Source organism: Colobus angolensis, unplaced genomic scaffold (genome assembly GCF_000951035.1).
Source record: "Colobus angolensis palliatus isolate OR3802 unplaced genomic scaffold, Cang.pa_1.0 Scaffold59, whole genome shotgun sequence".
Classification (NCBI taxonomy): domain Eukaryota; kingdom Metazoa; phylum Chordata; class Mammalia; order Primates; family Cercopithecidae; genus Colobus; species Colobus angolensis.
Window position 1 is genome coordinate 896,570 of NW_012119487.1, and position 11,265 is coordinate 907,834.

The 11,265-nt window shown below is 38.9% G+C and overlaps 1 pseudogene; it reads right to left on the reverse strand.

The window, feature by feature from the left end:
• Positions 1 to 856: 856 nt before the first annotated feature.
• Positions 857 to 2,283, reverse strand: LOC105526444 (annotated as a pseudogene).
• Positions 2,284 to 11,265: the final 8,982 nt, after the last annotated feature.

The window sequence follows — 11,265 nt, forward strand, 5'->3', positions numbered from 1 at the left end:
TTAGTTTTGTGATTATCTACTTGCTATTTTGGTCCTACTCTGTGGAAGGGGCTCATACTAGCTGCATCTGGTCAGCTATCTTGCCTCTGTCTCTCCCAATGATTTTTGACAAAGGTGCCAAGGTATTTCAATGGGGAATGAATTCATTAATCAACAAATGGCATAATCAAAAAGTGAACATTGAACCTTACTTTTACCATACAGAAAAAATTAACTCAAAATGCATCATAGACCTAAATGTAAGTGTGAAAATCAAAAAATTTCTGGAAGAATATACAAGAAAAATCTTCGGGACCTTGAGCTAGACAAAGATATCTTAGACTGGACACATGCTCACACACACATAAAAGATATAGAAATAATAGACACATTGAACTTTACCAAATATAAAACATTTGCCTTTTAAAAAACACCATTTAGAAAATAAAAAGGTAGGCCATGGACTGAAAGAAAATATTTTCAAAAGCTATATCTGATACTGAACTTGTACAAAATACATAAAGAATGCTTAATTTCAATTATCAAAACAACATTTTAAAAATAAGCAAAACATTTTTAAAGATATAATATGATAACTTTATTCAGGGATAATCAAATACGATACAGGGCTGACACTGACAAACAGCCATGCATAAAAATTATATAAATCTGCTTGCTAGATTTCCCAGAAGAGGCCCAGTCATTACAAACAAGAAAGAAAAACTAGGAGGGTGCCTAAATGCACTCTTTCAAGCAAATGCAAACATTTCCACACTGCCTTGTAGCAAAGGCGTCCCCAGGTGAAGGTGGTCCTACTAGCAGGAAGATTAGGGGGCAGCAGCTGTGCAGAAGCCATGCTTCCTGGTCCTGCCAGAGCTCAACGGTAGGCCTTGTTGAACTCCTGGAGGGCCTACCGCTTCTCAGTTGCCTGCTTGAGTAGAGTGGACTCTTTTCACCGGCCTGCCAGACTCCTCCCCAAGTATTTCATAGGAATTAGGAGTTCAGGACCTGTCTTGACTTCTCCATGTGCTACTCCTGTAGGTGAATGGCTCCTTCCAAACAGTCCCTAATCAGACAATGATTCCACTTTCTCAGCAGTGTGTCGGACAAAATCTTTATCTCCTCCATCCTCAGCTTAAGGATCATAGCAGCGCACTTGACTTCCAGGTACTGGGCATTGATGTGGTCTAACTCCGAGTGAGTCTTCAGCCAGTGTTCCTGAGGAAGCATCTGCAGCAAAGTGAGGCAGTGGAGAAGCACCTGGGAGTAGGTGGCACTCTTCTTCTCCAGCAGCACCATCTACTCCTTTTGCTGGCTCTTGGCATCGTGGCACTGCTGCTCCCTACCCACTCGGACCTCTGCAAGTTTCCACACCTCTGCTGTCTTCATGGTTTCACTGTCAGCATCTGAATTGGGATCATAGTACCAGAGCAGAGTGAAACATTTCTTCTTGAGCTGCTCCTCCACTTCTTGCTATAGCAGAGCCTTCATCCAAACAAAATCCTCTGAGAGTGGCATGGATTCCAGAAGGTCTGCTTTCTCCAGCTCTAGCAGTGAAGGTATCTCCCTCTCCTGGCTAGGACCTAAGAGCCACGTCAGTTCCATTATGAGTAGCCGCTGTTCAAGGGTCTCAGGAAACTTTTTGTCCTCAGAAGTTAAATTTGTGTCTTGTATCTTCACACAGGAGTCCACAAGCAACTCTTGAATAACTCCATGTAAAATCTCAGACCTCAACCATGTTGTCTTATGCAGTCAAACTTCCTTCCATGCCTTGTTGAAGTATTTCCATCCTTTCTCCAGGTGAGCAGAAATCCCTGAATGCCTTTTGATTTTCTTGGGATTAGAATATTGGGACAGCTGAAGCTCTTAAGAGGGTGCCAAGGCCGGGCACGGTGGCTCAAGCCTGTAATCCCAGCACTTTGGGAGGCCGAGACGGGCGGATCACGAGGTCGGGAGATCGAGACCACCCTGGCTAACACGGTGAAACCCCGTCTCTACTAAAAACTACAAAAAAAAAAAAAAAAAAAAAAAACTAGCCGGGCGAGGTGGCGGCGCCTGTAGTCCCAGCTACCTGGGAGGCTGAGGCAGGAGAATGGCGTGAACCTGGGAGGCGGAGCTTGCAGTGAGCTGAGATCTGGCCACAGCACTCCAGCCTGGGTGACAGAGCGAGACTCCGTCTCAAAAAAAAAAAAAAAAAAAGAGGGTGCCAAGAACCTCTGTTGGGGCAGGCTGGCCAGCAGCGTCTGTCTACCCTCAGGACCCATCCCACACTGGGGCTCCAGAACGCACTCCGGAACCTCTCATTCGGACCCACCACAGGGGCTAGGGGAAGCGAGGCCCAGGAGGACCGCACTGGAAGGCCCTCCGGGAAGGGGAAGGAGCAGCAAAACATTTTAATAGACAACTCACCAAAGTAGATATGCAGATAGTAAATAAGCACATTTTAAAATATTCAAGATCATTAGTTATTAGAAAAAATGCAAATACTCACCCAACTAGAATGGTAAAATTTCTAAACGCTCACCATTCCAAGTTTTGGCAAGTTATATGGAGGAATGGGAGCTCATATATGTTGCTGGTGGGAATGTAAAATTTTATAGTCATTTCTGGATGTTTAAACATATAAATAGACTATAGAGTTAAACATATTCATACTTACCATACAGCCTAGAAAATCTGCTGTTTGTTTTTACTTAAGAGAAATAAAAACAGAAGTCAACTCAAAGACACATACTTAACTGTTTATAGAAGTTTTACTTATAGCTCCAAACTTGAAACAATTCAAATTTCTACCAATCAGGAATATTTTTAATTAGACATAATTTTAAAGAAAAAAGTTTAGACCTGACTAGAAAGCCTGAAATCACGTTTTTCTCTGACTTTATAGTCATAGCTAAATGTCATAATGGCCCGTTAAAAAGTTTTAAATTTAAAAGGTACCTGTCTAGGGCCAATTATTACCACTATCTCAAAGGGAGGATAATGAGGCTGGAACCATGAGATTTATTCCTTCTCCTCCTTCTCAGTAATTACTGTACACAAGGCACAGTGTTAAAATCAATTTTAAGTTTATGGCCTCCAAACAGATGCAAACTCCATATCGTTTTTAGAGCAAGGCTTTCCTTTGTTTCTCTCACATGTCTTGATAGGAAGGAATGTTTTCAAGCAGACATCCATTTCTAGGTCTCTGTAGGAAAACCTGGCTTATTCAACAAGGTTTGAATAACCAAGTGCCCTGGTCAGAGCTGCTTTCCTTGTTTGTGCATAACAGTTAAGCAGCATCTTCTGAATTATCTTGCAAAATCATGTATTAGGCTATTCTAGAATTGCTGTAAAGAAATACCTGAGACTGGATAATTCATAAAGAAAATAGATTAATTGGTTCATCATTCTGCAAGCTGTACAGGAAGCATGGTGCTATAATCTGCTTGGCTTCTAGTGAAGCCTCGGGGAGCTCACAATCATGACAGAAGGCAAAGGGGGAAAAGGCATGTCACACAGTGAAAGCAAGAACAAGCAAGAGAGAATGTGGTGTGTGTCGGGGGGTGCCACACACTTTTAAACAACCATATCTCATGTGAACTCAGAGCAAAAGCTCACTTATCACCAAGGGAATAACCCAAACCATTCATGAGGGATCCACCTCCGCGATCCAAATACCTCCCACCAGGCTCCACATCCAACACTGGAAATTACACTTCAACATGAGATTTGGGTGGGAGCAAATACTCAAACCATATTATCCCACCCCTGGCCCCACCCAAACCCCATGTTCTTCTCACATTGCAGAGTATAATTATGCCTTCCCAATAGTCCCCCAAAGCCTTTCCCCCTGCAAAGTCTTAGCTCATTCCAGCATTAACTCAAAAGTCCCAAGTCCCAAGTTCAAAGTCTCATCTAGAGCTGAGCTGAGTTCCTTACCATCTATAGAACCTGTAAAATAAAAAAACAAGTTATTTACTCCCAAGATACAATGGGACTATAGACATTGTAAACATACCCTTCCAAAAGGGAGAAATTGGCCAGAAGAAAGGAGCTACAGGCCTCACGCAAGTTCAAAATGCGGAAGGGCAGTAATTAAATCTTAAAGCTCCAAAATAATCTTCTTTGACTCCATATCCCACATTCAAGGCACACTGGTGCAAGGCACGGGCTTCCAAAACCCCTATTTCCAGAAGATATTTGCACCTCTGTGGCTTTGAAGGTTTCAGAACTCCAGGCTGCTCTTACAGGTTGTTGAGTGCCTGTGGCTTTTCCAGGTGCTGGTTGCAAGCTGCTGGTGGATCTACCATTCCAGGGTATGGAGGGCCATGGCCCCTTTCTCACAGCTGCACTAGGCAGGGTTCTAGTGGGGATTTTGTGTGGGTGCTCCAACCCCATATTTCCTCTTGGCACTGTCCAGTAGAAGTTCTTCTATGGGGGCTCTGCCCGTGAGGCAGGCTTCTACCTGGGCATCCAGACTTTCCACACATTCTCTGAAATCTGATGGAGGGTGCCAAGCCTCATTCACTCTTGCGCACTGTGCACCCACAGACTTAACACCAGATGGAAGCTGCCGAGGCTTACAGCTTGCCACCTCTAAAGCCACGGCCCAAGCTGTATGTACCTGGGCCCCTCTGAGCCACAGCTGGAGCTGGAGTGGCCAGAATGTGGGGAGCAGAGTTCTGATGCTGCACAGGATAGCAGAGCCCTGGGCCTGGCCCATGAAACCATTTTTCCCTCCTAGGCCTCTGGGTTTGTGATGTAAGGGCGTCCTGTGAAGGTCTCTGAAATGTCTTTGAGGCCTTTTCCCCCTTGTCTTGGAAATTAGCACTTGGTTCTTTTTTAATTACACAAACATCTCTAGCAAGTGGTTGCTCCACTGCCTGCTTGAATTCCTTTTCTGAAAAAGCTTCCTTTCACTGTCACATGGCTAGGCTGCAAATTTTTCAAACGTTTATGCTCTGCTTCCTGTTTAAATATAAATTCCAACTTTAAGTCTTTTTTTTTTTTGCTCCCACATCTGAGCACAGGTTGTTAGAAACAGCCAGGCCATTTTTTGAATGCTTTGCTGCTTAGAAATTTTTACCCCTAGATATCCTCAATCATCACTCTGAAGTTCAAACTTCCACATTTTCAGGTATCTTTATAGCAATGCCCCACTCCTCAGTACCAATTTTCTGTACTAGGCCATTCTTGCATCACTATTAAAAAATGTGTGAGACTTAGGTAATTGTTAAAGAAAAGAGGTCTAATTGGCTCATGGTTCTGCAGCTTTGCAGGAAGCCTGGTGCTGGCATCTGGTTGACTTGTGGTGAAGCTTCAGGGAGATCACAATCATGGCATAAGATGAAGGAGGAGCAGGCACATCACATGGCAAAAGCAGGAATGAGAGAGAGAGGGAGTGTGTGTGGGGTAGGGGGCGGGGGGATGCCACACCCTTTTAAACAACCAGATCTCATGTAAACTCAGAGCAAGAGCTTGGTTATCACCAAGGGGGTGGCCCAAGCCACTCATGAGAGATCTGCCCCATGCCCCATGATTCACCTCCCACCAGGTCCCACCTTCAACAGTGGATGTTACAATTCAACATGAAATTCAGGCAAGAACAAATATCCAGACCATATCAAACCAAGCAGCAGACAACGTGAGAACAAGTTAGGAAGCAGGGCTTTCTTTTGATGTGTTAACATAAAAACCCGGTATCCAAAGTGGAGAAATCTCTTATTTTCTGCCAAACACACCCCCACACACCATGCGTGGGAATATGCACAAATACACACACACTTGCAGTGCCTTTAATACAAAGTTCTCCCTTGAGGCAAAAACTTTTGTCATTGGCTGATCCAATGATGAAAAGCTATTTGGTATCGACCTAATAAAACCTTCAAATGAAACCAGCAGAATAACTGTCAGAGTTTCTATATTGAATGTAACTTGAGGAGTTGCTCTGATCCTAGCACAGTCAATCTGCTTACATACAGAAGGCAAGTAAAATTTAATGAATTAAATGGCCAATGCATGTTTTGTTGAAGCACAGGATAAAAAAATGATTTACTGTTTCTGTTTCTATGGCTACATCCTATATCTCATCATTGCAGGGTTAGAAAATGGTTAGCAAAAATCTAATTTGTGGATTTCTGTACTTCCTTGAGTCCAAAAAACTCTTGCTAGCTAGACTTTGGAGCACAAGAAAAATATAATGTGTGTTTTATACCAATTTTTCCCAACTTTTTTACTGTGGTAAAATACACATAACATAAAATGTATGTGTATTTTAACCATTTCTAAGTGTCAGTTTAGTGACATTAAATACATTCATATTGTTGCAAAACCATCATCACTATCCATCTCCAAAACTCTTATCATCTTGCAAAACTGAAAGTTTATACCCATTAAACGATAACTTTCCATTTCTCCTTTCCCCAGCCCCTGGCAAGAGCCATCTACTCTGTCTCTATAATTTTGATGACTCTAAGTATTTTATCATATAATTGGAATCATACAGTGTTTGTCCTTTTGTGATTGGCTTATTTTACTTAGCATAATGTGTTCAAGTTTCATCTATGTTATAACATATGTCAGAATTTCCTTCCTTTCTAAGGCTGAAAATATTTCACTGTATGTGTATACCATTATTTTTTTTATCTGTTCATCCATCCATAGAATTCTGGGTTGCTTCCACATTTTAGCAACTGCAAATACTGCTGCTGTGAACATTAATGTACAAATACCTCTCTGAGACTCTGTTTTCAATTTGGGGGCGGCATACGTCCAAAAGTGAAATTGTTCAATCACATAGTAATTCTATTTTTTATTTTTTGAGGAACGGCCATGTTATTGTTTTTCACAACAGCTGTACCATTTCACATTCCTACCAACAGTTCACAAGGGTTCCAATTTCTCCACAACCTTACCAATGCTTATTTTCTGTGTGTTTGGCTGAGTGTGTGTGTGTGTGTGTGTGTGTGTGTGTGTGTGTGTTTACAGTAGCTGTCCTAAAGGGTGTGATGGTATCTCATTACAGTTTTGATGTGCATTTTCCTAATAATTAGATGTTGAGCATTTTTAAGTGCTTATTGGCCAATTGTATATCTTATTTGGAGAAATGTATATTCTGGTCCTTTGCCCATTTTTGAATTGAGTTGCTTATCTTCTTGTTCCTGTCTTTTAGGAGTTCTCTATATATTCCTGATATATATATCTCTTATCAGGTGTATACTTTGCAAATGTTTTTCTATTCTGGGTTGCCTTTTTACTCAATAGTATCTTTTTTATTTTTTGTGGGTACATAGTAAGTGAGTGTATATATTTATTGGGTACATAAGATATTTTGATACAGTCATGTGATGTGAAATAAGCACATCATGGAGAATGAGGTATCTGTCCCCTCAAGCATTTATCCTTTGAGTTACAAACATTCCAATGACACTCTTTATTTTAAAATATACAATTATTATTGATTATAGTCACTCTGTTGTGCTGTCAAATAGTGGATCTTATTCATTCCATTTTTCGAAACCTATTAACCATCCTCAGCTTCCCCCAGGCCCCCACTACCCTTTCCACTCTCTCTGTTCATGAGTTCAATTGTTTTGATTTTCAGATCCCATAAATGAAAGAGAACTTATTTATCTTTCTGTGCCTGGCTTATTTCACTTGACGTAATGATCTCCAGTTCCATCCATGTTGTTGCAAATGACAGAATCTGATTCTTTTGTATGGCTAAATAGTACTCCATTGTGTATATGTACCACATTTTATCCATTCATCTGTTGATGGACACTTAGGTTGCTTCCAAATCTTGGCTATTGTAAACAGAGCTGCAACAAACATAGGAGTTCTGATATCTCTGTGATATACTGATTTCCTTTCTTTGGGGTATATACCCAGCAGAGAATTTGCTGAATCGTATGGTAGCTCAGTTTATTTTTTTGCATTTTTTAGGAACCTCCATACTGTACTCCATAATGGTTGCACTAATTTACATTCCCACCAATGGTGTACAAGGGTTCCCTTTTCTCCACATGCTCGCCAGCATTTGTTCTTGCCTGTATATTGGATATAAGCCACTTTAACTGGGGTGAGATGATATCTCATTGTAGTTTGATTTGCTTTTCTCTGATGATGAATGAGGCTGAGCACTGTTTCATATGCCTGTCTGACATTTGTATGTCTTCTTTTTAAAAATGTCTATTCAAATCTTTAGCCCATTGATTAGATTGTTAGATCTCTTCCTATAGAGTTGTTTCAGCTCCTTATATATTCAGCATATTAATCCCTTGTCAGATAGGTAGTTTGGAAATATTTTCTCCCATTTTGTGGGTTGTCTCTTCACTTTGTTGATTGTATCCTTTGCTGTGCAGAAGCTTTTTAACTTGATGTGATTCCATTTGTTCATGTTTGACAAGGGTCCAATTTCATTCTTCTGCATATGGATATCCAGTTTTGCCAGCACCATTTATTGAAGAGCTCATAGGTTAACTCAATTTGTTTGCAAATATCCTTTTCTATTCTGGGTTGCCTTTTTACTCTGTTGATAGTGTCATTTTTATTTTTATTTTTACGAGTTCATAGTAAGTATATATATTTATAGGGTACATGAAATGTTTTGATACAGGCAATACAGTGTGAAATAAGCACATAGTGGAGAATGGAGTATCCATTCTCTCAAGCACTGTCTCTGCCCCAGTGTATGTTCTTGGCACCTTTGTGAAAAATGAGTTCACTCTAAGTATGTGGATTTAGTTCTGAGTTCTCTAGTCTGCTCCAATTATGTATGTATCTGTTTTTATGCCAATACCATGCTGTTATGGTTTCAACAACTCTGTAGTATACTTTGAAGTCTGGTAATGTGATTCCTCCAGTTTTGTTCTTTTTGCTCGGGATAGCTTTGTGTATTCTGAGTCTTTTGTGGTTCCATATAAATTTTATAATAGGATTGTTTATTCATTTCTGTGAAGAATGTCACTGGTATCTTGATAGGGATTGCATGAAATCTGTAGATTGCTTTGGGTAGTACGGACATTTTAACAATATTGATTCTTCCAATCCAGGAACATGGAATACTTTTCCATTTTTTGGTGTCCTCTTCAATTTCTTTCATCAATGTTTTGTAGTTTTCATTATAGAGATCTTTCACTTCTGTGGTTATGTTAATCCCTAGGTATTCAATTTTGTGTGTGGCTATTGTAAATGAGATTACCTTTTTTCATTTGTTTTTTACATTGTTCACCGTTGGCAAATAGATATGTTACCATTTTTGTATGTTGATTTTGTATTCTGCAACTTTACTGAATTTGTCAGTTCTAGTATTTTTTTTGGTGGAGTCTTTAAGTTTTTTCCAATATAAGATCATATAATCTGCAAACAAGAATAATTTGATTTCTTCCTTTCCAACTTGGATGCCCTTTTTATCTTTCTCTTGTCTAATTAATCTAACTATGAATTCAATTATTATATTGAATAACACTGGTGAAAGTGGACATCCTTGTCTTGTTCAGGATAGAGGAAAGGCTTTCCAATTTTCCCCATTCACTATAATGCTAGCTGGAAGTCTGTCATATATGGCTTTTATTGTATCGAGGTGTGTTCCTTCTAGTCCCAGTTTTTTGAGGGTTTTTATTTTGAAGGGGTGTTGAATTTTATCAAATGCTTTTTCAACATCAATTGAAATGGTCATATGGTTTTTGTCCTTAAGTCTGTTGATACGATGTATCACATTGATTGATTTACGTATGTTGAATCATCCTTATATCCCAGGAATAAATCCCACTTGGTCACGATGAATAATCTTTCTCATGTATTGTTGGATTTAGTTTGCTAGTATTTCATTGAGGATTTTTGCATTAATATTCATCAGAGATATTGGCCTGTAGTTTTCTTTTTTTGGTGTGTCTTTGTCTGGTTTTGTTATCAGGGCAATACTGGCTTCTAGCCACATAGAATAATTTTGAAAGTATTCCCTCATCCTCTATTTTTTAAAATAGTTTGAGTAGGATTAGTATTAGATTTTCTTTAAATATTCAGTAGAATTCAGCAGAAAGGCCATCAGGTCCCAGGCTTTCCTTTATTGGGATACTTTTTATTATGGCTTTGATCTCATTACATGTTATTGTCTGTTCAGGTTTTTTATTTCTTCATGGTTCAAACTTAGTAGGTTGTATCTATCTAGGAATTTGTGCATGTCTAGGTTTTCCAATTTATTGCCATATAGTTGCTCATAGTAGTCACTAACAATCCTTTGAATTTCTGCGCTGTCAGTTGTAATGTCTCCATTTTCATTTTTGATTTATGTGGATCTCCTTTTTTTCTTAGTCTGGCTAAAGGTTTGTCAATTTTGTTTAACTTTTCAAAAAACCCACTTTTGTTTCATTGATTTGTTCTATCCTTTTATTTCAATTTCATTTATTTCTGTGCTGGTCTTTATTATTTCTTCTCTTCTATTAATTTTGTGTCTGGTTTGCTCTTGCTTTTCTAGTTTTTGCAATGCATCATTAGGTTGTTTATTTAAAGGTTTTCCTTTTTATGATGTAGGTACTTATAGCTATAAACTTCCCTTTTAGTACTGTTTTTGCTGTACCCCATAGGTTTTGGCATGTTGTGTTTCCATTTTCATTTGCTTCAGAACATTTTTCAACTTTCTTCTTAATTTCTTCATTGAACCACTGATCATTCAGAAGCATATTGTTAAATTGCCATGTATTGGTAAAGTTTCCAAAATTCCTCTTGTTATTCATTTCTAGTTTGATTCCATTGTGTTCAGAGAAGATGCTTGATATTATTTCAGTTCTTTTGAATGTCTTAAGACTTGCTTTGTGACCTAACATATGACCTAACACCTTGAGAATGATCCATGTGCTGAGAAAAAGAATGTATATTCTGCAGTTCTTGGATGAGATGTTCTGTAAATAGCTATTAGATACATTATGTTTATATTACAGATTAAGTCTGATGTTTCTTTGTTGATTTCCTGTTTGAAATATCTGTCCATTACTGAAAGTGAGGTTATAAAATATCCAACTATTTTAATATAGGGGCCTAGCTCTCTCTTTATTTGTAATATTTCCTTTGTATATCTAGGTGCTCCAGTGTTAGGTGCATATATATTTAAAATTTTTATATTCTCTTGCTGAATTGAACTCTTTATCGTTATATAGTGATCTTCTTTGTCTCTTCTTATAGTTTTTGTCTTAAAATCTATTTTTTCTGATACAAGTATGGTGACTCTCTGTTTGGGGTTCCACTGGCATTGAATATCATTTTCCATTCCTTTATTTTCAGTCTATGTGAAATGTGCTTCTTGTA